The sequence below is a fragment of the Pseudophryne corroboree genome, chromosome 4, assembly GCF_028390025.1.
Source record: "Pseudophryne corroboree isolate aPseCor3 chromosome 4, aPseCor3.hap2, whole genome shotgun sequence".
Classification (NCBI taxonomy): Eukaryota; Metazoa; Chordata; class Amphibia; order Anura; family Myobatrachidae; genus Pseudophryne; species Pseudophryne corroboree.
This window is the reverse complement of record NC_086447.1, coordinates 411,902,774-411,928,836: the sequence shown is the minus strand read 5'-3', so window position 1 is coordinate 411,928,836 and position 26,063 is coordinate 411,902,774.

Genomic DNA, 26,063 nt, shown 5'->3' with positions numbered 1-26,063 from the left:
TGGAATTGGTAATGGCAATCCTGAACCGCAAATCTCAGATAAGCCTGGTGAGGAGGATAAATGGGAACATGCAGGTAAGCATCCTTTATGTCTACAGACACCATGTAGTCCCCCTCCTCCAGACTGGAATTCACTGCCCTCAGTGATTCCATTTTGAACTTGAATCGTTTCAAGTAGAGATTCAAATTTTTTAGGTTTAGGATCGGTCTGACTGAGCCGTCCAGCTTCGGAACTACAAAAAGGCTTGAATAAAACCCCTCCCCTTGTTGTGACAAAGGTACCAGGACTATGACCTAATCCAGACATAATTTTTGGATTGCCGCTGTAGCTGCTTCCCTTTCCGGAAGAGAAGCTGGCAAGGTCGATTTGAAAAATCGGCATGGGGGAACGTCTTGAAACTCCATCTTGTAACCCTGGGATACTATCTGCAAAACCCAGGGTCCAGGCCAGACAGAATCCAACCTTGGCTGAACAGTTTGAGACGTGCCCCCACCCGAGTGGCCTCCCGCAAAGGAGCCCCAGCGTCATGCTGAAGACTTGGCAGAAGTAGGGGAACCTGGAGCCGCTGTGGACTTTTTTCCCTTTCCCCTTCCCCTACCTACCTCTTGCTTTTTTGTATTTATTGGGCCGAAAGGACTGCATGTGCGGGTGATATGTCTTTTTTGCCGGTGCAGGCGCATAGGGCAAAAATGTCGACTTACCTGCGGTAGCCGCCGAGACCAACGCATCCAGTCCATTGACAAATAAGGCCTCACCTTTATATGGGAGAGCCTCCATATTTCTTTTGGAATCCGCATCCCCGTTCCACTGGCGAATCCACAACGCCGCCGAGCCGATACTGCCATGGTAGCGGCTTGTGAACTCAAGAGTCCAATATCTTTCATCGCTTCTAGCATGTATGCGGCAGCGTCTTTGATATTCCCTAACTTTAGGAGTATCTCATCTTTATCAATCGTGTCAATTTCTGATGACACGCTTTCTGACCATTCTTTAATAGCGCGACTCACCCACGCGCAAGCAATTGTGGGCCTGAGCAGCGTACCATTGGCAACATAAAAGGATTTCAATGTAGTCTCCATTTTGCGGTCTGCTGGCTCCTTTAGTGAAGCCGTGCCAGGTGCAGGGAGAATTACCTTCTTTGTCAACCTGGACAGAGCACTGTCTAACACAGGGGGTGACTCCCATTTTTTCCTGTCCTCCATTGGGAAAGGATAAGCTATTTGAATTCTCTTGGGAATACGAAATTTATTTTCGGGATTCACCCACATCCCTTCAAAGAGAGTATTAAGCTCGTGGGAAGGAGGGAAAGTGACCTTGGATTTCTTTTCTTTATAGAAATAAGCCTTCTCCTGAGGTACAGGAGTGGCTTCCGTGACTTCCAGAACTTCCCTTATAGCTACAATCATATATTGTATATTTTTTGCCAATTTATGATATATTTCTCTGGAGTCACTATCGTCGACACAAGAATCAGTGTCCGTGTCGGTATCGGTATTCACAATATTCGCAAATGGTCTCTTATGTGACCCAGAGGGGTCGCCTGCGGATGGAAGAACAGAGCCCTGAAAAATCACATCCTCCACAGATTTTCTCAAGCACTCAGCATGAGATTCAGATTTATCTAATCTCCTATTGATATGATGCATACTATCACGTATTTCTTTCACCCATGCAGGCTCTTGGTGTGCCGGCAGCGCCACCACATTACAACTCTGTGTCCCTAAAATGCCTTCCTCCGGGAGGAACTCCCTGCCTCAGACATGTCTTACACATGTGTACAACACACACTCACAGACACACTGGGACTTATAGGGGACACACAGTAAAATCTGTCAGAGGGACACAGTTTAGGAGCAGCCAGTTCACAACCCAGTGCCAAAGAAAAAATCCCAGTGTCGCGTACTTTGTACACAGAGACAAAATCCCTGTGTCGCGTACTCCGTACACAGAAACCTTTAAGCGCTATTATATTGTGCACAATATGTATTAGCACCCAGGCACCCCCTTTTTTCACCCTGATACTTGTTCAGAAGTGGAGGAGGATTAGCTTCTTCTCTGCAGTCTGTAAATGAGAGAAAATGGCGCTGAACAGTGTGCTGGCTGCCTGAGGAGGAAGCTCCGCCCCCGCAATGGCGCGTTTCTCCTCAGAGATTTTTCACATAATATTTATACTGGCGGGGGTAGGGCTGTGCCTTGGCATCTTATGCCGCCTTTTATCCAGTTTACGAGGTTATTTGCTGCCCAGGGCGCCCCCCCCCCTGTAGTGCCTGTGTATGTGTGGGCAGCAAAGGCGCACTGCGCTCCCGCCAGCTGCGCGGTACCTCAGCCGTCACTTTGCTTTATTGAAGATCTGTCTTCTTACACTCACCTGTCTTCTGACTTCTGGCTCTGTGAGGGGGGTGACGGCGTGCTGTGGGAGTGAGCATCTAGACATGGCTAGTGTTCAGTTCCCTTCAGGAGCTAATGGTGTCCTGTCAGTCAGAAAGCAGAGCCATGAAACTCTTCAGGAACTTGGTTCCTACTTCTGCCCCCTCAGTCCCACGAAGCAGGGAGACTGTTGCCAGCAGTTCTCCCTGAAAATAACCTAACATAAGTCTTTTCAGAGAAACTCAGTAGAGCTCCTCTGGAGTGCATCCAGTCTGCCTGGGCACATTTCTAAAACTGAGGTCTGGAGGAGGGGCATAGAGGGAGGAGCTAGTTCACACCCATTGAAAAGTCTTAAGAGTGCCCATAGCTCCTGCGGAACCGTCTATACCCCATGGTCATGAAGTGGACCCCAGCATCCTCTAGGACGTATGAGAAACAAGATTTATAGTAAGAACTTACCTAATCTCCTTCTGCGAGGTACACTGGGCTCCACATGTCGCGCACCCTGACGCACTTAGCTTCTTTGGGTTGGTATGGCATTAGCCGCTGACACCCTCTCCTGTCGTGAGTGTGTGGTGTATGTGGCTACGATTGTCGTCTCTTTTACCTGCTACTGCATTGGACTGGTTAACAAAAACTGAGCTCCTGTGCACGGAGGCGGGGTTATAGAGGAGGCGGCGCTATGCATTTTGGGAAGAAGAGCAAAGCTTTGAGCCTGTTGGTGCCGTGGATCCAAATCCTACTCTACACCCCAATGTCATTCCCTGTGGAGCCCAGTGTACCTCGCAGAAAGAGATTTAACAACGGTAAATTCTTACCATAAATCTCGTTTTTTGTAACAGCTTTTCAGCTGAGTTGAACATGATACTGGAAGAAAATCCTCTTTGGTGACATCATGTACTGTACCTATCTTTCAGTCAAAGTGTCTGTGGGGCGAGATGGTTTACTTTACAGCAGCCAATTCCAAGAGTTTGGTAGAGTGAGGGCATCCATTGCTAAATAGAGACATAGACCAGGTGTGCTCCGATTTACTAGGGTATTCAATTATTCGCCCGAAAATTTTTCGCGGCAATCGGGCAAAATTGCAGCGAAAACGCTCCGTTTTTCGACCTATTTAATACCAACCGGGTTTCACGTGAAAATTCTTGCAGTGAAAAGTGCAGGTGAAAATGGGGAAATCAGCCTGTACCCCAAAAAATGCTAAACTAACATAGGAAAACAGAAGAGAAGTGTGTTAGAGATCACATTAGAGAGTTTTTTGGGACTTAAATTGTGTGAAATGGCTGTTATATGCATTTTTAAAAAATGCAAAAAAATGATAGAAAGCAAGTTTTTTTGAGCAAAATAAATGCTCTCATTAAATTTGGGGTACATGAAAATGGGTATAAGTATATATTTGGGTCATTTTAGTGTACTTTAAAAAAAAGTGGAAACAGACCGATTACTCCCATCTGCAAGCCTAAAAACACATGTCCCCTCATAAAGCACCCCAATATACCTGTCCCATACCTTGAACCCCAATTTCCATCACTTTGTACTTTTTCACCCCAAACATGACATGTCATTATTGGCCAATTAAAAATAATTAAAAACTTCAACGTGCCTAGTTAGTCATTAAGGGGGGTGTCCCAGGAGTTCTGTACCATATCCAAAAAATTTTACCTTAAAATAGTGACTTTTCCAAACTTTTCACCTGCTTCAGAGTAGGTGAAGTGAAATTAGTGAAAAAATTATCACCGATAAATTTTCCCGGAAAATTGAATAGGCTGTAATTGCGTTTTTCGGAAAAAGTCCGGTTTTTCGCGCGAAAATGGGACTTTTCACGCAATAAGTCCGTTATCGCTGCTAATTGAATATACCCCTTAGTGTGCCCAGGTTAACATTAGATAATCAGCCTGAAAGCAGGCATTTTTCTTGGTGTGCCTTACAGTGTTTTGCGAAAACACTACACAATGGGCCTAATTCAGTAAGGATAAGAAATTCTGCTAATTAGTAGAATTTGCTATCCTTTTCCTAGCATGCTGGGGGCCGCCCATCGCTGGGCAAAGCCGCCCAGCATGCTGACCGCGGCCTCCCCCCTTCAACAAGCAGAAATTGCGATCATATTGCAATTTCTACTTGATAGCAGAACAGAGGACGGCTCCTGCCGGTGCAGCTTAGCTGCGGCCGCCGGAGTTCTGCTGCCACGTTCTTGTTTGCGGTGGCTGCGTGACGTGATCACTCCCCCAACACGCTACCTCTGCCCTCTGTTCGGCTGCCTCCGCCCCCTGTTCCCGCCGCATTGCATCACTCCATCTCCTCCCTGGAAATGGAGCGTTGCCCGCCCCGCCACCGCCTCTGCCTAATTGACAGAAAGTGCAAGGCGCATGCGCAGGACAGGCGCTGCACATGTGCCCGCTCGTCCGATCGTAAAAATTCCAGTTAGATTGCAAATTGCGATCCATCCTGAATTAGGCCCCATAACGTTTAAGTTTTACACCAACACCGAAGTGACGGAGATTGGGTTTCTGCCACAGATTTATAATTGTATGTACTGTAGGTAGCTCCTTCCATTGACATTTCTGTAAAAAAGCTAATTTCTAGATGCACTTTCCCATATTTAATAAAACTGCAAACACTCCAAAACCATGTGTAATAAGGACAGTCCTGATTTCCTTTCACAATTAATTTATGTCAAGAAATTAGTGATAACCAAGCCTTATTTGTAGACAAAGTTAATATCAGTGCATTCGCAATTTGTGTTGTGCGGTCTGTGCACCTTGTAAAGGGATCTCTGTATTTTTAGTTTGTCCTAAAATTCCTGCAATGAAAACTGGTATGAGGCAAATCACTGATAAACTGTGATTCTTATGTGAGGCAATCCACAATTATCTTTCTGAATGTGAGAAAATCAATGCTGAGAGAAAATATGTGTTTAAGATCATTTATTTATATGTCAGCCAATCATTCAAGTTAATTTATATTCCTATTAATGCACCATTTATGATAATTAGGGTATCACGTCACTGGTGATTTGGATCGGAAGCCCTGGGCCATCTACACTATTGGGAGAGTGTATGAAGCTTGAGGTCCTAATAACGCATCTCCTCATGCCGGTCACTGTAACAAGTCTTATACACCATATGATGCCAGTGGCGGACCTTGTGAGTGGAGGGCCCAGGTGAAAAAATAGGATTTAGTACCTACCGGTAAATCCTTTTCTCCTAGTCCGTAGAGGATGCTGGGGACTCCAAAAGGACCATGGGGTATAGACGGGATCCGCAGGAGCTTGGACACACTGAAAAGACTTTGACTGGGTGCCCCTCCTCCAGACCTCAGTTATAGGAACTGTGCCCAGGAGAGACGGACATTTCGAGGAAAGGATTTTTGTTTAAACCAAGGGCGAGAAAACCTACCAGCCCCCCCACAACATACCGCACAACCGGAGTATCAGGAAACCAGATAACAGTATGAATTAACAACAGCAACAAGCTGAATACAACTAATACACAACCCGCGTGTAAACAAATTTAACCAGCAATAATACACTGCAAGTAACAGTCCGCACTGGGAAGGGCGCCCAGCATCCTCTACGGACTAGGAGAAAAGGATTTACCGGTAGGTACTAAAATCCTATTTTCTCTTACGTCCTAGAGGATGCTGGGGACTCCAAAAGGAACATGGGGTCTATACCAAAGCTCCAGAACGGGCGGGAGAGTGCAGCACCGATTGAGCAAACATGAGGTCCTCATCAGCCAGGGTATCAAACTTGTAAAACTTAGCAAAGATGTTTGAACCCGACCACGTAACAGCTCGGCAAAGCTGAAGTGCCGAGACCCCTCTGGCAGCCGCCCAAGACGAGCCCACTTTTCTGGTAGAATGGGCCTTTACTGAAGCCGAAGAATGAGCTTGCTGAATCGTACTACAAATCCAGCGTGCAATAGTCTGCTTAGAAGCAGGATTTCCAATCTTGTTGGAAGCATACAGGACAAAGAGAGCCTCTATTTTCCTGGCAAGAGCCATTCTGGTGACGTAAATCTTCAAAGCTCTTACAACATCAAGAGACTTTGGAACTGCCACAGCATCCGTAGCCACAGGCACCACAATCGGTTGGTTAATGTGAAAGGAAGAAACCACCTTCGGCAGAAATTGTTGACGAGTCCTCAATTCTGCTCTATCAGAATGGAAGATCAAATATGGGCCCTCATTCCGAGTCGTTCGCTCGGTATTTTTCATCGCATCGCAGTGAAATTCCGCTTAGTACGCATGCGCAATATTCGCACTGCGACTGCGCCAAGTAATTTTACAATGGAGATAGTATTTTTACTCACGGCTTTTTCATCGCTCCGGCGATCGTAGTGTGATTGACAGGAAATGGGTGTTACTGGGCGGAAACACGGCGTTTTCGGGGCGTGTGGATAAAAACGCTACCGTTTCCGGAAAAAATGCAGGAGTGGCCGGAGAAACGGGGGAGTGTCTGGGCGAACGCTGGGTGTGTTTATGACGTCAAACCAGGAACGACAAGCACTGAACTGATCGCAGATGCCGAGTAAGTCTGAAGCTACTCTGAAACTGCTAAGTAGTTTGTAATCGCAATATTGCGAATACATCGGTCGCAATTTTAAGAAGCTAAGATACACTCCCAGTAGGCGTAGGCTTAGCCTGAGCAACTCTGCTAAATTCGCCTTGCGAGCGATCAACTCGGAATGAGGGCCATGGACTCTTGTGAGATAAGGCCGCCAACTCTGACACTCGCCTGGCAGACGCCAGAGCCAAAAGCATGACTACTTTCCACGTGAGAAACTTTAACTCAACCTTACGCAAAGGTTCAAACCAGGGAGACATAAGAAACTGCAAGACCACTTCAAGATCCCACGGCGCTACAGGTGGTACAAATGGAGGATGGATATGCAGCACTCCCTTCACAAAAGTCTGAACCTCTGGAAGGACGGCCAATTCCTTTTGAAAGAAAATAGATAAAGCCGAAATCTGCACTTTGATGGAACCCAATTTCAGGCCTGCATCGAGGCCTGCCTGCAAAAAATGGAGAAACCGACCCAAGTGAAAAACCTCCGCAGGAGCAGTTTTGGTCTCACACCACGAAACATACTTTCTCCAAATACGGTGATAATGTTTCGCCGTAACCTCCTTCCTCGCCTTAAGGAGAGTTGGGATGACCTCCCCAGGAATACCTTTTCGAGCTAAGATTTGGCGCTCAACTTCCATGCCGTCAAACGCAGCCGCGGTAAGTCCGGATTTACGCATGGACCCTGCAGTAACAGGTCCTCTCTTAGAGGGAGCGGCCAAGGATCTTCCACCAATAATTCCTGAAGATCCTGATACCAGTCCCTGCGCGGCCAATCTGGAACTACGAGAATCGCCTGAACCCTTGCTCGTCGTATGATTCCCAGCACCTTTGGAATGAGAGAAAGTGGAGGGAACACATATACCGACTGAAACACCCACGGAGTCACCAGGGCGTCCACTGCACTGGCTTGAGGGTTCCTTGACCTGGAACAATACCTCGGAAGCTTCTTGTTGAGGCGAGACACCATCATGTCTATCAGAGGAATTCCCCAACGCTTCGTCACTTCTGCAAATACCTCTTGGTGAAGAGCCCACTCTACCGGATGGAGATCGTGTCTGCTGAGGAAGTCCGCTTCCCAGTTGTCCACTCCCGGGAGGAAGACTGCTGACAGAGCGCTCATGTGCTGTTCCGCCCAGCAAAGGATTCTTGTGGCCTCCACCATAGCTGCCCTGCTTCTTGTGCCGCCTTGACGGTTTACATGCGCCACCGCTGTTATGTTGTCCGACTGGATCAGGACAGGTCGACCCTGAAGAAGGCTCTTTGCTTGTAGCAGGCTGTTGTAAATGGCTCTTAACTCGAGGACATTTATGTGGAGACAAGATTCCTGGTTTGACCATTTCCCCTGGAAAGTTCTTCCTTGGGTGACTGCGCCCCAGCCTCGGAGACTTGCATCTGTTGTCAGTAGGACCCAGTCCTGGATTCCGAATCGGCACCCTCCTAGAAGGTGAGAGCTTTGTAGCCACCACAGGAGAGAAATCCTGGCCCTGGAAGATAGACTTATTTTCCGGTGCATGTGCAGGTGAGACCCGGACCATTTGCTCATCAGATCCCACTGAAACACCCGGGCATGAAACCTGCCAAACGGAATGGCTTCGTACGTTGCAACCATTTTCCCCAGAGCCCGAGTACACTGATGAATCGACACACTTGTCGGCCTCAGAAGCTCCCTGACCATTGTCTGTAGTTCCAGAGCTTTGTCTTCCGGGAGAAACACTCTCTGTAACTCCGTATCTAGAATCATGCCCAGAAAGTGCAGCCGAGTGGTCGGAATCAACTGAGACTTTGGTAAATTTAGAACCATGTTGTCGCAGAACCGACAGAGACAATTCCACATTTTTAACAATTTTTCCTTGGACCTTGCATTTATCAGGAGATCATCCAAGTACGGGATAATTGTAACCCCTTGTTTGCGAAGGAGAACCATCATTTCCGCCATGACCTTGGTGAAAATCCTCAGGGCCGTGGAAAGCCCAAACGGCAACGTCTGAAATTGGTAATGACAATCCTGTATCGCAAACATGAGGAAAGCTTGATGCAGAGGATATATCGGGACGTGTAAGTAGGCATCCTTTATATCGATTGAAGCCATAAAATCCCCCCCTTCTAGGCTGGAGATCACAGCTCGAAGTGATTTCATCTTGAACTTGAAAACTTTCAAGTAAGGATTGAGGGATTTTAGGTTCCGAATAGGTCTGACCGAACCGTCCGGCTTCGGTACCACAAAGAGGCTCGAGTAGAACCCCTCCCCCCATTGGAACGGGGGAACGGGAACAATGACCCTCTGTTGACACAACTTTTGTATTGCTGCCTTCACGACCTCCCTGTCCGGAAGAGACACTGGCAAGGCCAAAATGAAAAAGCGGTGAGGGGGCATCTCCTGAAACTCCAGCCTGTATCCCTGAGACACTATTTCTAGGACCCAAGGATCCAGGCCTGAGTGAACCCAGACCTGACTGAAGATCTGCAGACGGCCCCCCACCAGTCTGTCCTGCCCCAGGGGAGCCCCAGCGTCATGCGGTGGACTTGGTAGAGGCGGGGGAGGACTTTTGGTCCTGAGCGCCTGACACTGCAGGCGACTTTCTTCCCCGTTCTCTACCCTTTGAAGCGAGGAAGGACGAGCCTTTTCCTCGCTTGTATTTATTCGGACGAAAGGACTGCATCTGCTGATGGGGTGCCTTTTTCTTCTGTGTGGGAACATAAGGAAGAAAAGATGACTTACCTGCAGTCGCGGTAGATACCAGGTCAGTCAAGCCGTCACCAAACAAGACACTACCTTTGAAGGGGAGAGCTTCCATAGCTTTCTTGGAGTCGGCATCAGCATTCCATTGATGGATCCACAGCGCCCTCCTGGCCAAGACCGCCATGGCATTGGCTCTTGATCCCAAGAGACCAACATCCCTCGCCGCATCCTTCAGGTAATCTGCAGCGTCCTTGATATAACCAAGAGTCAAAAGAATATTATCTTTATCAAGGGTATCCATATCAGAAGCTAAATTATCAGCCCATTTAGCAATAGCACTACTCACCCATACCGACGCCACAGCAGGTCTGAGCAATGCACCCGTATTAGCGAATATGGCCTTCAGAGACGTCTCCAGCTTGCGATCTGCCGGATCTTTGAGAGCTGTCGTGTTAGGGGACGGTAGCGCCACCTTCTTAGACAAACGGGATAGAGCCTTGTCGACATTCGGAGACGACTCCCATTTTTCCCTGTCATCAGAGGGGAAAGGATACACCATGAAAATTCTCTTGGGAATCTGCCACCTCTTGTCCAGCGACTCCCAAGCCTTTTCACAAAGAGTATTCATTTCATGAGAGGAGGGAAACTTCACCTCAGGTTTTTTCCCTTTAAACAAACAAATCCTTGTTTCCTGCACCGCAGGTTTGTCAGAGATACGTAAAACATCTTTAATAGCCACAACCATGTACTGAATACTCTTAACTAGCCTAGGGTGTAAAGTAGCCTCAGTGAAGTCGACATCGGAATCAGAATCCGTGTCGGTATCCGTATCTACCATCTTGGTAAACGAACGCTTTTGCGATCCTGACGGGGGCCTGCACCTGAGACAAAGCATCCTCCATGGATTTTCTCCACACTTGTGTCTGAGACTCCGATTTATCTAATCTCTTAGACAATGAGGCCACATTTGTATTAAGTGTACTTAACATCGTAAGCAAATCAGGTGTCGGCTGTGCCGACAGAGCCATCTCCAGACCATATCTGCGCCCCCAGCAACCTCCTCCGGGGAGTAACACTCAGCTTCAGACATGCCGACACGTAGTACCGACACACACACACTGCCTCAGCTAGGGGACAGACCCAGAAGGAAGCCTGGATAGAGAAACACAGAGGGAGTATGCCAGCTCACACCCCAGCGCCCCTATATCCCACCAAACGATATATGTGGAAAGCGCTGCTGTTAATTACAATATATATGCACCAAATATCTGTGCCCCCCCCCCCCCCCCGATTTGCTCCCCTTTACTTGAATTGGCTTGGAGGTCCCGGGCCAGCGTCTCATGCAGCGGCTGTGGATGAGAGAAAATGGCGCTGGTGAGCTGCGCGGCTAAGCCCCGCCCTTCCCGGCGCACTTCAGTCCCGCTAAAATTTAAACTTGCAATGCTTGGCAGGGGTACGGAAAACGGTGCCCGGGCACCGAAAATGCCTTCTGCCAGCCCTTAAAAGACCCAGTAACATGCTGCCCAGGGCGCTCGCCCCCCAGCGCCCTGCACCCGCAAGTGCCATTGGTTTTTGAAGTGTGTGGGAGTATCGAGCGCAGCGCTACTGCTGCACTGCTGCGCGGTACCTCGTTACTGAAGTCTTCTGCCGTCTGATGTCTTCGGTTCTTCACATACTCACCCGGCTTCTTTCTTCTGGCTTCTGTGAGGGGGGTGACAGCGCGGCTCTGGGAACAAGCAGCTAGGCGAACCAAGTGTTCGAACCCTCTGGAGCTAATGGTGTCCAGTAGCCTAAGAAGCAGAGCCTTTAACTAAGTAGAAGTAGGTCTGACTTCTCTCCCCTCAGTCCCACGATGCAGGGAGCCTGTAGCCAGCAGGTCTCCCTGAAAATAAAAAACCTAACAAAGTCTTTTCTGGAGAAACTCAGTAGAGCTCCCCTAGTGAGTGTCCAGTCACTCCTGGGCACAAAGTCTAACTGAGGTCTGGAGGAGGGGCATAGAGGGAGGAGCCAGTTCACACCCAGTCAAAGTCTTTTCAGTGTGCCCAAGCTCCTGCGGATCCCGTCTATACCCCATGGTCCTTTTGGAATCCCCAGCATCCTCTAGGACGTAAGAGAAAAATATAATTTGGGCCCCCCTCCTCCACGCCAACCCAAGTTCACATTATGTTACACGGCAGTAGGTGACAGGGAGAGGCAACAGGTGACAGCGAAGGCAGGAGGAGGCAGAGGGTGACAGTGGAATGCAGTGGGAGAAAGGGGGTGGCAGTGGGTGACAGGGAGAGACAGTGGGTGACTTGGGTACAAACACAATGTCCTGCAAGGTTCAGATAACAAGGCATGTACCTTGGTGGGCGCAGGAACACTGCGTCCTCTGCTCTGTCTGTGACAGGGGCCCCTGCCCCTTTTGCTTTCCTCAGGCAGACTCCGACAGTGCCAGTTACACCAGATGTGAGCTGCCTTTAATTCACAGACAGCAGTGAATCAGAAAAAATGTCCATCTGTCTGTAAATTAGAGGCAGTACGTGGCTGTAATCATCAGCGCTGATAGGTGACAGGACTCTTCTATCAGTCGGGTACACACAAGGTCAGCCCCACCTCCCTAAGGTAAGGGGCAGGTCCCTCAGGCAGTGGGGCCCATTCTGCTCTCTGCACTGGGCCCTTCATCCAACACTGCTCAAAATGGTCTGCGGATAGAAAGGGGGGGGGGGGGGGGGGTGTAAGGGCAGGGGGTAGTTCATTGTCAATCTGTTCAGCAGTTGGCCCCTTAGTCCTCACCATTGGTTGTTCTGCCTGTGCATGACTGAGGGCATGATATGGATTTCTATGCAAACCTGATAGTTCCAATGTTTGTGGATCTGCGCAGGCGGAACGGGTCTTGTGATATCTTTTACAGCCTCCCTTAGCCGCAGCATGATTGACATGCTGCAGTGTTTGGGGGTGGAGTGTTTAATAAAGGAGGATCTAACCAATGGCACACATATATTCTTCTTTATCTATAACAGCAGAAATCCGGACACTAACACTGGGGGCCTAACAGTGTGCTGATGCTGACATAGTGATGACCATCGATAGTTTATGGCTTTTTTTCATTGACGGTTAGGCCTTGCACGTGTGCATACATGCGTACAGCAAGACCAGCACTCATCATCAGGTATCAGCAAACAATGTTTTAACATAAGTGGAATCCCATCGATGGTGAAAACACATAATCATTAGACTATCAATGGTTGGTAAGCAGCAAACTGCTTTTTCACTCACTGGCAGACATCTGCCTGTAAATAAGCAGTTCATGGAGGAGATCATAGGCACACTGCAGGCTTTCCTCTGAGCTTGGACCTTGTACATCAGTACCGGCTGCACTTCCCTGGTGGTGGCCTTGCACACAATGTTATTTTACTTTTGATATGAAAAACTGAAGAACACTGAATTTAGCTGAGCCCCCTGTGTCTTTGAAGCTATATGGATGTTTGAGTGTGTTTGGTCACTGATAAGGAAGCTAAGGTCATGTTTGAAATCTGAGAGCAGAGAGCTGTTCAGCCTTAACCCCTTAGTGTTATTACAGTAAAGCATACTTGCCTACTTTTGAAAAAGCAATTCAGGGAGATTGTGAAATGAACACCTATAAGCGCGGACGTTTACTGCTGCATCTGAGAGGCGTGTCATGAAAATGACTTACATCAAAACGTAAATGAGCCCCAAAGTTAGTATACTGTATACACACATACTGTAAGTGGCCATGAGAAACCTTATTTAAAATGAATGTAGCCATAGGGATCATTGTGCCATATAACCAATGCAGGGAAATGGCACTGATGATCCCATTTGAATGTATATATCTCTAATTTATCTTTTCCCCAAGAATGTAACAGCTATATAATGGGGGTAAGGTAAAATCAGGGAGATTGCTGGTCTATTCAGGGAGTGAGGGAGATTGCTGCTATTTCAGGGAGTCTCCTGCAGAATGAGGGAGGGTAGGCAACTCTGCAGTAAAGGTTATTACTGCATTTTTCCAGTTTATAAATCAATGTTCTGAAGATGTAAATCACCATTAAAGTAACACATTAACATTAAGTGCGGGATGTATTAAAATGAAAATGCAGCCAAAACTCAAAAAAACTGCCCTTTACAGAGATTTGGTTGCATTTACCATATGCACCAAACTCTGGAATGCAATGCCTCCAAGTGATGGACTCCTGGGTCATAAATCCTGAAGTTCAGTCATCGCAAAAGGTAGGTATGTACCCGATAAGTGGTGGCATGTATCGCATCCAAAATACGATGCATAACATCATGCAGGGCCATAATTAGGAGTGAGCCAGCGTTGCCTGGCACACACTGCATATGCGCTGTGGGCGCAGAACCGATGGCCGGACAATAACGCAGCAGCCACCATTCCGCAGGGTGAGACTGAATGCTGTCTGGGGGCGAAACGTCATTGCACATGGCATTCTGGGAGAGGCCACAGGGGAGAGAAGACTGAAGAGCAGAACAGCAGCACAGCGTTGGGTGATGGCACGTGATAATACATGCGGCAGCCCGGCCACGAGCACCCTATATGCACCCTGCTCTCCAGAGCCCCTAGCCGTGAGGAGGAGACCCGCCACTCAGGCAGTCCTGGATCCCGGCCACAGCAGAAGCACAGGGCCAGCTGCAGCATTCGCACTGTAGGGAGGTATGTTGAGTGCGGGTGCTTTTTAGCCCTGGCTGACTGTCTCTCTCTCTCTTGTCCTCACCTCTCAACCTCACTTCTTTCTTTCTTTCTTTCTTTCTTTCTTTCTTTCTTTTTCTCTCTCTCTCGTCCTCACATATCTCTACGCCTCACCTCTCTCTCTTGTCCTCACCTCTCTCTCTCTCTAGTCCTCACCTCTTTCTCTCTTGTCCTTACCTCTCTTTCGCTCTCTCTCTCTTCTTTACCTCTCTCGCTTGTCCTTACTTCTCTCTCGTCCTCACTTCTCTCACTCTCTCTTGTCCGCCACCCAGTCTGCAGCCTGATGGCCTGAGCCCCTGGCCCTGAGGAGGAGGCCCGTCACCCAGGCAGTCCTGGATCCCAGCTACAGCAGCAGCACAGTGCCAGCTACAGCAACAGCACTGCAGGGGGAGTACCACCCCCACCCTCCCAGCCATGGTGAGTGCGGGTGCATTTTTGCCCTGGTTGACTGCCTCTCTACCTCTTGTCCTCACCTATTTCTTATCCTCACCCCTCTATTTCTCTTGTCCTCACCTCTCTCTCTCTATTGCCCTCACCTCTATCTTGTCCTCTCATGCTCTCTTGTCTGCCACCCAGTCTGCAGCCTGACCGTCTGAGCGCCTGGCCCTAAGGAGGACACCCGTCACACAGGCAGTCCCGGATCCTAGCCACAGCAGCAACACAGGGCCAGCTGCAGTATCAGCACTGCAGGTAGAGTGCCACCCCCCAGCCATGGTGAGTGTGGGTGCATTTTTGCCCTGGCTGACTGTCTCTCTCTCTCTCGCCCTCACCTATCTCTCATCCTCACCTCTCTTTCTCTCTTGTCCTCACCTCTCTCTCTTCTCCTCACCTCTCTCTCTCGTCCTCACCTCCCTCTCTCTTGTCCTCACTGCTCTCACTCTCTCTTGTCTGCCACCCAGTCTGCAGCCTGCCCACCTGAGCACCTGGCCCTTATTAGGACACCAGAACACAGCCACAGCAGCTGCAGAGAGAGTGCCACCCCCCAGCCATGGTGAGTGTGGGTGCATTTTTGCACTGGCTGACTGTCTCTCTCTCTCCTGTCCTCACCTCTCTCTCGTCCTCCTCTCTCTCATCCTGACCTCTCTCTCTCGTCCTCATCTCTCTCTCTCTCTCTTGTCCTCACCTCTCCCTTTCTCGTCCTTACCTCTCTCTCTTGTCCTCAGCTCTCTCTTGTCCTCACTTCTCTCACTCTCTCTTGTCCGCCACCCAGTCTAAACCCTTTCCGCAAGAGCATCTGGACCTGAGGAGGACACCAGAATCCGACCACAGCAGCTGCAGGGAGAGTCTAGTGAATAGAGCAGGCCTACAAGTACCATCATGCTTTGCCACAGTTTTGCTATTAGGGAATGCTAAAATTGTGGCAGGGCATGCAGGGATGTCTATTTTCACAACATCTGGAGAGCCACAGGTTGGCCAGGCCTTGAATAGAGGATACTCGTGGTGCAACCAGATTTTTACCTGCTACTCATCTCCCGTTCCCCAGTGGCAGGGAACTAGATGTGCACTTTATGTGTAATCAGACCCCTGCTCATGCTCCTTTTATGCCGTCAGACCCCTTCACGTGCCTATTTTAGTCTATTATCAGTGCACAGTAGGCAGACCACTATTTATTTGTCTATGTTTATAAGTCAGGCTCTCATATGGATAACTGAAAATATTTTTTTATACATAATGTACAAAAGGAGATTTATGGTAAGAACTTACCTTTGTTAAATCTTTTACTGCAAGGTACACTGGATTCCACAGGGAATTACATCGGAGTGTAGCATTGGATCTTGATCCGAGGCACCAACAGGCTAAAAGCTTTGACTGTTCCCAGGATGCATAGCGCCGCCTCCTCTATATCCCCGCCTCCAGGCACTGGAGCTCAGTTTTGTTAACCAGTCCAATGCAGTAGCAGGTAAGAGAGACAACAACAGTTAGTAGCCACATACACTACATTCTCACGACAGGAGAAGGTATCAGCAGCTAATGCCATACAAACCCAAAGAAGCTAAGTGCGTCAGGGTGGGCGCCCTGTGGAATCCAGTGTACAGTACCTCGCAGAAAGAGATTTCACAAAGGTAAGTTCTTACCATAAATCTCCTTTTTTGCAGCGGGGTACACTGTGATTCCGCAGGGAAATACATCGGGGATGTCCTAAAGCAGTTCCTCATGGGAGGGGACGCACTGTAGCGGGCACAAGAACCCGGCGTCCAAAGGAGGCATCCTGGGAGCCGGAAGAATAGAAGGCATAGAACCTTATGAATGTGTTCACTGAGGACCACGTATCCAGCTTGCACAATTGTTCAAGGGTCGCACCACGGTGGGCCGCCCAAGAAGGTTCAACAGACAGAGTAGAATGGGCTTTGATGGTAGCAGGAGCTGGAAGGCCAGCCTGTACATAAGCATGTGCAATCACCATTCTAATCCATATAGATACCATATAGTCCATGAGCTCCAAGGCCAGAACAATGGAGCGAAGAGTTTCCATACGGAATTTGGAAACTTTCACAAATTTGTTCAAAGACTTGAGGTTGAGAATGGGCAGGGAAGACCCATTTGGTTTCGGAACTAGGAACGTTAAATAGTACCCCCTGCCTCTCTGAGCCAGCGGCACCGCACTATTACCCCTGTGTCCAGGAGGGATTGTACCACCAGATGGAGAGTTTTTGCTTTTACCGGATCCGAAGGGATGTTTGTTGAGCAAAACTGGCGAGGGGGACGTTTTCTTAAAGAGATGGCGTATCCGTGAGTGACTACTACCTTTACCCAGGCATCTGATGTGGTCTGTTACCATACCTGAGCAAACCGCAGAAGTCGGCCTCCCACTCTGGGGTCCGCCAGGAAGAGGCCTGCCACACCATGCAGCAGGCTTGTCTGTTTTGGAAGCAGGCTGACGGGCAGCCCAGGAACGTTTAGGTTTGGGCTTAGTGGATTTGGAAGTGCGAGCCTGTTTCGTGTATGCCTGACCCTTTGCTTTACTTGGAGGTCGAAAGGAGCGAAAGGAAGTACTTTTTGCCTTCAGAGCCAAAGGATTAGTACTAGGCAGACAGGCAGTCTTAGCGGATGCTAAGTCAGCAATAATCTTGTTGAGATATTCCCCAAAAAGGATATTTCCCTTAAAGGGGATCACCTCCAAGGTCTTTTTAGAGTCCAGATCTACAGACCAGGACCGTAACCAGAGAATCTGGCGAGCCAGAATGGACGTAGTAGACGCTTTGACCGCCAGGACACCAGCATCAGATGCCGCCTCCTGAATATAGAGAGGCTGTAATAATATATTAAAAACACTGTCTAGAATTATCAGGAAAATCAGACGGTAGTTCCGCTTCAACTTCCTGAACCCAGGCTTCAATAGCTTTTGCAGCCCAAGAAGCCGCAATAGTGGGCCTATGCACAGCTCCTGCAAGAGTGTAAATAGACTTCAAGCAACCCTCCACACGCTTATCCGTCGGTTCCTTCAGAGAGGTAACGGTAGTGACAGGCAGAGCAGATGACATTACCAGACGCGCAGTGAGGTGTGAGTCCACCAGCGGCGGTGTTTCCCAATTTTTACTTAACTCTGCAGCGAGGGGATAACGAGCTAACATTTTCTTAGACAGGGAGAATTTCTTTCCTGGATACTCCCAGGATTCCTGACGTATGTCAACCACATGGTCAGAATGGAGTAAAACTAATTTAGTACCCTTCTGACGCTTGAACTTATCAGATTTCTTAGCGGTATCTGGAGGTTCTGCTTCATCATCAATCTGAAGAATCAGTCTGATAGCCTCCAAGAGGTAAACAAAAGAATTTGAAACCGCACTAGACCTGTGGAAAGTGACCACAGACAATTTCAACTCACTAAGAGTTGCTCAATAGTGTCTAGACCAACATAAAGGCTCAATTAGTGTAATACCTATGGCACTGGGTTGGTGGTGCTCCCGGGAAATTAGTTCAATGAACTGAAAAGAAAGTAGGCCTGCAAGAGAGCAGGACAAAAGAAGACTAAAAGTCTGACCCGGGGCACGCTTTTTGTATCTATAGATTAAAATTTAACTTTTATTATCATTTAATAGAACTGTAACTTACACAAAATCACTAGGTAATTAAAGCAAATTTGATACATACATGAATATCAGGTCATGAGACCATTCATAAATTATAATCAAAAGTAAATACTAATTAGTATGGCAGGCCTATATCTGCCAAGAGCGAAAATATTGATCAGTAATAATGCTCTAAGTTTTCATGTGGTAAAGATATTCATAACTCATCTCAGTAATATCATATGTAGGTATGTTGGTATACCACAAAACTTAATGGGCATCAATATTGGATTATACCCTCTCCCATGGTCTATAACCAATTACCACAATAGTAAGGAGAGTGGACTTCCCTGTGGTTCAAAGTCGTGCACAGGGAAGTCCACTCTCCTTACTATTGTGGTAATCCAATATTGATGCCCATTAAGTTTTGTGGTATACCAACATACCTACAGTGAAAGCTTTTAGCCTGTTGGTGCCTCAGATCAAGATCCAACTCTACACCCCAATGTAATTCCCTGTGGAATCACAGTGTACCCCGCTGCAGAAATGAGTATTATATCTATATTTTCATCCTAGGCCAGAAGTAATGGGGGAGCATCTCGCTTTTCCAGGGCACTAAAATGTATAGCTATTGCTCGGTATTGAATATCAGAAACATACTTCTCTGCTTCATTCTCAGTGAAATCATTTATGGGAGAAGATAAAAGTAAATGAAAAGTGTAAACGCTGATTTACATACAGGACTAAAAGCAACACTTTAAAAAAACATTTCATACACTTTAAATGAAGCCACTGCGGCCGCTATACTTGATCCACAGCCTACGTACTTATTACACCATTAGCGTACAGAGTCCTGTATCGTGTACGGACTTTGCGTACAAATGCCGCGCTGGCTGTACAAAGTACACGCAGCGCGTACACACCCACAGATACACCGTGAACCCTTAACAGCTATGCATGCGATAGTAATACACTTTAAACCTTAGCATGGAAAGGAAAGCACGACACCAGATTGTATTTAAATTGCTGGGTTCCGACACCACAACATATTATTACTGAAAGGGGGTTACAATAACAAAGCAATACAATACAAGAGAATAATGGCTACAGTCAATGGTACATACTTGTTTGGATTTCGCTGCGCTACCCAGTCTGGTCCTCGGTCATCTAGATAGATAACTTTGAGAGTCTTGTGTGACCAGGCCTGCAGCTGGCTCCTTTTATACAATCTTCCAAAACTTAACACAATGGATACTGTAATCTCTTTGTCCATTGGACACAGGGATTGTCATTTACAGTACAGGAGAGGTCATAGGTTGGTTTGAATTGGTGGGCGATGTCTGTTCAAGATGCACTTGTGGGTGGTCTCCTCTGGGTTCCCGCCGCATACCTAATGTACAGTAAATACAGTTTATATCTATATTCTGCTCCTGCACATAACTATTCGCAGGCTCGTGCGATCTTCTGCAAACCAACACCGGAATATTACCCTTAAAATACCCTACAGCTGGATACCAAACACCACCTTATAACCTTGTTCTGTCCCCTCCTATCCTGTAAAGATGAATCCCTTTGTTCTGATACCATTTAAACTGTTGTAACTTGCTGGTGTGATGCGAGGAGACTGTGTACATTGTGCACTATTTTGATTAAATATGTAATGTGTTTAAATGGCTTTTCCATGTGTTCACTACTCATACCACGCGCTAATGCGCCAGACCACGGGAGCGACCATATGCAAATTGCGAATATGCGCACGCACAGCAGAACAAGTACACGCACGGAGGCCATCTGTGTGTAGTTTGTACGTGATATGTGTACTGCAATATTTTTCGACTTTGACAGTCCACCCTTTGGCAGTCACCAATAACTGCCACTACCTAATCAATAAGCAGAAAAATATCTATACAATATCTACAGAAGCTTGGATGGTCAGGGGAGAGTTGTAGGTGGGAAATGTATGACCTAGTGGGTGTTACGTTCACTGTACTTGGTACTCCTGGAACTGGGCGGATGAGCCCCAAGTACAGGAACGTAAAGCTGCAATAGATACGGAGCTCAGCAGCAACCCCTACGGAAACCTGACTCCGTTGTCTCACCCTCGTTGTCAGCCTACGCCTGACTATGGTTTCTTGGGCCCATGGCAGCCGCGTTTGAAGGGCGGATTATGTCTGCCCAACTCCGATGCCCCTCGGTCTTAGTTGGAGACAAGGCGTAAACTGAGACAGGGTGATGAAAAGGGGAACCTCTAACTAAAGACAGAAATACAGAGTTAGGGGGGCTACAGTACTTAAAGTATGTGCGGCACAGCCACCAGGATAAACAACAACAAAGGAAATACTGTCCACATGCCGACACAATACTGTTGTGTACCGGCGGAGGCAGCATATGCAGAACCCTCTGCAAAACACCAGTAACTAGAAACTAAAGAATACAGCGGCCTTGGCCGACGGACACTGCAAAGCCACTACTCACGGAACCGGTACAAATACTGGCAAACGGACAGGAACCCCCAATGTAGCCGACATAGGCTCTCAGGACCAGAGGACAGGCAGAGTTCCAACGACTGAGCAGTGGACACCAAGGAACAGGATACAGAATCAGGATCAGGAACAGACAAAGCCACTGGACTTCAGGACAGGAACGCTTCAAGGCAAGAAGCTGGATCAGACACTGGATCAAGGCTGGAAGCAGCTAGACAGAAACTGCAAGACAGAAGCTCAGAAACTGGACAGAAACTATCACTGGCGTCTGTGAAATGCACTGAGACAGAATATAACAGGCAGCCCTCCAATAGCTGCAGAGAACCTAATTAATTATGTTGTGCAGCTGCCCTGCTGCACAACTGACAGGTGCAATTAACAGACAGGCGAGGCTGAACACATGGGAACAGGCTGCAATTACACAGACTCACCACCGGCAGCAAACAAGAGTCTTCTAAACCAGAGAAAAGGGAAATCCTGGCCTGCAAGAGAACTAACACATAAAATACATAAACGGAAAAACATGAATGAACCACTACCTGTGGTTCATTACAGTGGGATAGTAAAAGCATGTATGTATGAATCCATGTGTGAGGGGCATGTATCATCGTGCCGTATATGTTCTACATAAGCTTCGAGGTATTGCGAAGTATACATTAAATCCTTCTCATCCCGTATTAAGTAAATGGGCCAACAAACACTACCGAGCTCTTTTCGGCTTTATGTTCCAACAAATGGGGTGCACATTTAGTTGATGATACATGGAGAGGGAAACATATGTGAGTGCTAGCATATGTGGATATCACCTGTCGACTATGTGTGCCATTAGCTGGAGGTTGCAGAGATGAAGATAAGACACATATATAAAAATACATTCACATAAACATTTTGGGTAGGGCTGATGTCTTTTCCGGATGGATGTATCTGGGCAGAGGGGGAGACAAAAGAAAAACGGGTGAAAGAACAGGCCATGAAATTCATTTGCAATCCTTATCATAACACTGTCTCTATGGATGGGTCATAAATTAAATCTGCTGCTATAACAGCGCCCTCGCTCCTTAGACTCATCAAATTTGTGCCGTGCTTGCGCCGCATTGGAAATTGAACACACCGAAATATTGAACCAATAATTATGACGACTCCCAGGATACAAAGGTGAAACTTCCCAACACTCATAATGACATTCTGAGCCCACTCTCCTAAACCTGAGAACCATTTGCGTGGGTTCAACCATGAGACCCAGCCGGTCAGTTCATTACTCACAGTCGCTAAGGTTAGGTTGTGCTTCCTCCTGAACTCCCACTTCAACTGCAAGATATCATCCATCTTTTGATCGATAATCTCCGTTGGGTCGTCAGTGCTGTTTGTAATATAAGTACAGCACTTCACACCATATTGAGTCTCCAGGGTAACACAATACCCACCTGTCACGGCTGTGACATAATTAAGGACCATTCTGTGCTGAATCAGTTCCTTCTTGTAACTCCCTTCCCGTATACCTGAAGGTGTCGTCATACATCTCAGTGATATTATCTATCAAGTTCGCTAGCGCATGGATATACCTATAATTTATAGTTCCTCTGGCAGTACGGGTAATGTCTAATGCGAGAAGGCACTGAATCCCGGTGGATTCGTGGAACAAATCAGAGGCTGCGTGCTCTGCCCTATCTATGAGGTGTCTCTTGATGATGTGTTCGTAGTGAGTATGAGTATAAGGAGCCTGAGCACTGCGGTGAACGTCTTTCATTTTATCATGGGTTATGGTCATGACCTCTGGTAGTACTCTCCCAATATAACACAATCCCTCTGAGCTCGGGGCAAGCCACTTGTACGCCTTCCTCCCACATATGAAATAGGCATCATCTGGGAGAACATAGGGGACAAAATATAACATCACCATATTACAAATTTTCCAAGTAAAGAAACCAGTCCCTAGTTCTCCCATCTGCTCAGTACAAGTATCCGGCTGGATGATATGAGCACAATACCCTGACGATACTTTTCCAACCAACATGGTCTTGCTTCCACGAGTATACCTATACCGGAAATACCTCCCACTGTTGGCTATTTGGTGTACAAGTTCAGAGTCTATGGGTATCCTATCAGTTCTGTATGAAAAGGTCATTGTCTGGTTATTCCACGTCACTTCCCAATTTCCAGGTTTTCGGTAATTGGAAATATTAAAACACAATAAAGACCTGTCTACATGATACTGGTGGAGCTTCAAACTAGGGGGCCTAGAGATATTGTATTTCTTGTCCACCGGTCTCCCACCCCGTAATTCGAGTACCTCATCTATTGCTAAAGGGTATGGTACTAATCCTGACTTACTCTGACCTTGAGGTACTTGTGAGCACACCCAGCATTCTGTCTGGTTTAAGACCTTACCCACTAGTGAGTGGTAATCACTCAACGGATGGTGGTCCATGTCGATATTAAGGTTGGACTGACATCTCTGGATGCACCCATCCTCTACTATATTCTCACAATTCCTACAAATACAATATTCATCAGACAATAATCCCTCACAGTGCCTCCGAGCTCCCTGACTACCAGAGCGCTTACTGATGCCAGCCTTTACTAAAGTAATGTGCTACTCCTGAGATCCTACAAATTCATACTCGCCATCAGACCCCATTCCAGATCCCTGCTCGACCTCTCTGGGACCCTCACCAAAACAAACTGTCCTGATCAAAACCAGAATTACTAACAGAACCCTAAATGCAGTCACTTGTGATCGATCCATTTCGTTAGGGGAAAGGAGGAAAATAAGAAGGAGAAAAAGAAAGGAAAATGCAGGGGGAGGTGAAAAAAGAAAAATAGTACAACAACCATTCTAGATCTTGTTACTCTCTGTGCTCAGATGCCCTTCAACAGTCCTGCCACTCAACTTTCCCGTAACAGACACTCCAGTGATACGAGATTCTCTACACTCTGCTCTTTGTCACGAGTTCTCTCCGGGTCAGCGACCTTCTTGCAGTGGGACGAGTGGACCCAAGTCTCTCTTTCGGCGACCTTCAATGCTGTCGTGCTGGTTAACAAGACTTGGTATGGTCCTTCCCACCTGTCTATGAGGCAACCTGAGCGTAAGAAATTTTGAATCATCACATAATCCCCAGGCTCAATGTCATGACAATTACTGTTCGGTAGGTCAGGGATCACCAGCTTTAAATTTCTTTGTTGATTTCTCAGCTGCTGGCTCATCCCAACCAAATATTTCACAGTCACTTCATTGTTACATTTCAAATCATCCTGGGGGTCTATCATTACATGAGGTTGTCGACCAAAGAGAATTTCAAAGGGTGATAAGTTAAGAGGAGACCTGGGAGTGGTTCTGATGCTGTACAACACTAGTGGCAAAGCTTCTGGCCACGACAATCCAGTCTCAGCCATTAATTTGCTCAGCTTGTTCTTAATAGTGCTGTTCACTCTCTCTACCTTTGCACTTGCCTGTGGACGGTACGGAGTATGCAGCTTGCTATTAATTCCCATCAGTTTGCACATGACCTGAAAGACTTCACCTGTAAAATGGGTACCCCTGTCACTTTCAATTATTCTAGGGATACCATATCTACACACAAATTCCTGCACAATTTTCTTTGCAGTGAACGTAGCAGTATTTGTGGCAGCAGGGAACGCTTCTACCCAGTTGGAAAATACATCAATACAAACTAACACATATTTCAAATTCCTACAGGGTGGTAACTGTATGAAGTCGATTTGTATTACCTGAAAAGGTCCATCTGTAGGAGGGATATGGGATGGCTCTGTTGGTATTGTCTTTCCAATATTCTTCCTCAAGCAAGTAAAGCATGTCATTGCTCTCTTACCTGCATGAAAAGAGAATCCTGGCGCACACCAGTAGGCTCTTACCAATTTGCACATACCCTCTTTGCCCAGATGAGTCAGACCGTGTGCCGCCTCAGCTAGGCTTGGAAGATATGCTCTGGGGGCCACCGGCTTACCTTGTCCACCTGTCCACAGTCCTGAGGACTCCTGGCCATACCCCTTTGCCCTCCAGACTGCCTTTTCCTGTAGGGAACACAAATTTTGCATTTTGATTAATTGTTGTGTATTGATTGTGTTCAATTTAATCAGTGATGTGATGTTCGTTTGTATGGGGGTGCTTGCTGCTGATTTAGCAGTTTCATCTGCCCGGCTGTTACCAAGTGAAATTGGGTCTTGGTTGTAAGTGTGTGCTTTGCACTTGATAACAGCCACTCTGCTGGTTCCTGTATTGCTGTCAAAAGCCTTCTGATGTGGGACGCATGCGCTACAGGTGTGCCAGCTGCCGTCATGAAATTTCTGAGGCGCCATAGGGCCCCGAAATCATGCACTACTCCAAAGGCGTACCTAGAATCTGTGTATATATTAGCTGACTTACCCTTGGCCAATTCACACTCTCTGGTTAGGGCGACCAGCTCAGCAACTTGTGCTGAGTGCGGTGGGCCCAGGGGTTCAGCTTCTATGATACCTTCGTCATCTACAACTGCATATCCAGTCTCCCGATTCTGTCTGTCTGTGGCAACTACCGTCAGTGTAGAAGGTAAAGTCTACTCCTTCGAGTGGGTTGTCACTGATGTCAGGTCTCGCTGTGAAAGTCTGATTCAGGTATTCCATACAATCATGCGTATCAGTATCTGCACTAAATCCCCCTTCACCAACATTCTCATCCTCCACCCTTTGTGCCTGTCCAGGCACACTTGGCAAGTAAGTTGCAGGATTTAGTGAGCTGCATCTCTTAATGGTGATGTTTACCGGGGCCATCAGTGATAATTCCCACTTTGTAAACCGAGCAGATGAGACATGTCTGGTTTGGGCTGAGTTTAGTAAGGCTGATACTGCATGAGGTGTATGAATGACCAGGTCATGTCCTAACACTACGTCCTCGCTTTTACTTACCAGCAAAGCTATCGCTGCAACACTTCGCAAGCAAGTGGGGAGAGACCGCGCTACAGTGTCCAACTGTGCACTGTAGTAAGCTACCGGTCTGCTGGCATCACCATGTCTCTGAGTTAAAACCCCTGCCGCGCACCCTGCACTTTCTGTACCGTACAATTCAAAGGGCTTCTCATAATCTGGCATACCTAATGCAGGTGCCTGTGATAGGCATTGTTTGAGTCTCTCAAATGCCAGTTCGGACTCATCTGTGTGCGAGATCCGTTCTGGTTTGTTCGAAGAGACCATTTCTTGCAAAGGTAAAGCCAGTATAGAGAACCCTGGAATCCAGTTTCGACAGTACCCACAC